Below are 3,104 nucleotides of genomic sequence, written 5' to 3'. Positions count from 1 at the left end.
TGCCTTGGAACTCTGCCTTATTTCACAATCTGATGGTAAAACACTAGGGATTTAATTTCTAAAAGATTGCCAAGCTAATTTGTTTTTCAAAAAGCACTTATGACTTTACTTGAAAAGTGAGGACATATTGGATAATCTATTTATTTTTAACATAGGAAAAACACAAAAGCTATTTTTTACACAATGAAACAGAAAAGGCAATCATACATTTAAAAAGCACTCTTTCATTAAAGATTTTAACTGACTCTGCAGCAAATTAAAACAAACATACTATTTATAATGTGTAAATTGAGACTTAAGATAGTACAACTTAAACTGAAAGAATTTATAAGTATTGTATATTTTGAAAAGAGTAAGTGCTTTTCAGCACACTTTGTAAAAATTCATAATTTCTATTTGAACAATAAGAGAAACTACTTTTAAATTTTATAATGTAGAAAGCATTACAATGAAGTTTAAATAGTATTACTGTCTGAAATAAAGTATGTTTGCAGTCAATTTTGAAAGATTTAGAAATTTTCAAGTAATTAAATATTTGAAAATAGATTATATTGAAATATTGAGAGTAGATTATCTTTGTTTTTTTAATAACTATGGTCAAAAATTGATCATTCTGCCTTTTTTAGTAAACACTGGCTAGGTGCATAAGCTGAATGCTTCCTGACAAAAAGCAAATGATAGGTATTCTTAGCTTTTAAATTTTATACTGGGACTTGATGAGAGAAAGATACTTATTTCAGTGTCTTCAAAGAGTACCTTAAAACTCAAAAACGAATCCACAATCAATAGGTGTTACTATCTATATTGAAATATACATTTGGAATAATGTGGAAAGAAAATCAATTAAGACATGCAGAAACTCCAGTTTGCTTCAGGGATGGTTACAACTGGAAAATTTCTGTACTCATCTCTCGAATATTCTGTAAGAGTTTTTCCTGGATTGAAGGTAATATATGTAAAGTTCTTGGCCCCATATTGGATTTTAGAAAATGAGCAATACACATTATCATCGTTTCTTTGCTCCCTGCCCCTGGAATGCTGATAGGAGAAATTTGGAGGGTATATATCTGGTTAGCTTAGGAGATGAAACATATGGAATGGGTGAGTCTGTGAACATCTCAGAAATGCTGGTCGTTAAGTACTGTCTTAACCATTCCCAAAGTTTCTGGGTAATAGTAAATAACAAATACCTGGGCTTGTGGACTACATAGTTTCTTGTGACATATCCAAAACAAGGGAATGACCAAAAGAAGTTGACAAATGGGAAGAGTGACTAAAATATTACAGTTGCAATCCTAGAGTAAGAGAAATATTAGACACTAGGACTCCCAAGTACTAACTGCAGCACCTCCTCCATTTCTTTGAACATGCTCAAATACCTGTAGAGCAAACAGAGGATTCTTCTCTTAACACTGAGAAATAGATGACTAATGCAGCACTTCACGTGTTTATTTTCATAATAATAGAATATATCTTTGGGTAAGCCTGATCTATTTGAAAATGTTTATGTGTTCCTTACTGAGTACACAATCTTTTTGGCTAATATCAGAATCATGACAAATATCAAAGACAACCAGCTTTGACCCAGGCAGCCACTGGGTTGGAAGGAGCACTGGAGGAGGAATTATCAGATGTGTAGATGTAGACTTGATTACAGTGGAAATGTAGAAGTGTGTGCTCACTTTCTGGCTGTTCAGACTCAAGCCACTACCTCTGATTTGATTTTCTCATCTGTAAAAATGCCAGCTCTGAAAATAGCAGTAACATCAGATGGTATAAAGTGTTTTGAAGAGCTTTGAAACCTGCGAAAGTCTACAACCATGTAAAGTATTAGAATTAATCTATGTTGGAATACTTCCTTTTGTCTTAGTTATTCAGTTAATGTCTATAACAGTTCTTTAGCTAATGATAAAGACAAAAGATACTATATTTTCTACTATGGATCTGCTGTGTGTCAGGCATTGTGCCAGCACCTTACATATATTATTGAACTCTCACAGCATCCCTATGATGTCTCTCTTATTGACAACATGTTATAAGCAAAAGGAAAACTTAGTGAGGTAAAGACAAGACAGCTACGGTTAGAACCCAGGACTTCCTGACTGCAAAGCCCACATTATTTTTATTAAGCAGTGCCTCCTTTTATTCACTTGTCATTCAGTTAAAGCCATATATTCCATAAGTATTTATTGAAAAATTCCCACATGCTAACAAATTTAAAGTTGAAAATCACCACCTCTACCTACCAGAATGCCTAGTAATAATGTCCAAAATTCTAACATCTTACAGTACATTTCTACATATGTAGGCTCAAAGAGGCCAAGTATCTTACTCAAATTCACATGACTCGTTAGTAAGTTACTCTTGAATGCAAACCCAGGTCTTTTGTCTCTAAACTCTGGATCTTTCCATCCTACCACATTGCAAGGGAGCATGGGTGTGATGAGGTACGTGTTTCTATTTCCTTTCCTTCACTTTCCAGACAGCAGCAATTCAAAAACTTTGTCAAATATATTCCAGATGTCAAAATATATTAAATTTGTGTTCTTTGTTACTTGGCCTCATATGAATCATCACACACCTTGGATAGCTGAAAGAGTGGCTGAGGGGAAGTTGGATTTATTTCATCCACAGAGCCAGGCACTGAAATGATTCCTGGTCCCACCTACAGTAGTTAGTTTTACAGCCCTTTGGCCACTTTCTCGTTTTGATTTTAACTGACTTATTCACAAAAATAAATAAATAAATAATTGCCCTTTATTTTTAACTTGTACATAGAATAAGTCATCTAGGAAATAATACTCTGATAGTCAAATGTAAATTGTGAAAATTGTAAAACACAATTTAGCAAGTATTTACTGAGAACCTACATCATACTTGGCATTGATAGCAATGGTTAGTATTTATCTCATTTAGTATGAGATGAATTATCTCATTTAATCTTCTCACCCACTCTGTGAGGTATTAATATTCCAGTTTGACAGACAGCAGCCTGCTGAAGATCACACAACTAGTAAGTGGTATAGCTCAGATTCACTCTTAGCTATTAGATTACTGAGTTGAGACCCATAAGCCAATTTCCATGTAAGTGAACTGTGCTGTGC

This window comes from Callithrix jacchus, chromosome 4 (genome assembly GCF_049354715.1).
Source record: "Callithrix jacchus isolate 240 chromosome 4, calJac240_pri, whole genome shotgun sequence".
Taxonomy (NCBI): Eukaryota; Metazoa; Chordata; class Mammalia; order Primates; family Cebidae; genus Callithrix; species Callithrix jacchus.
This window is presented reverse-complemented; position numbering follows the sequence as displayed.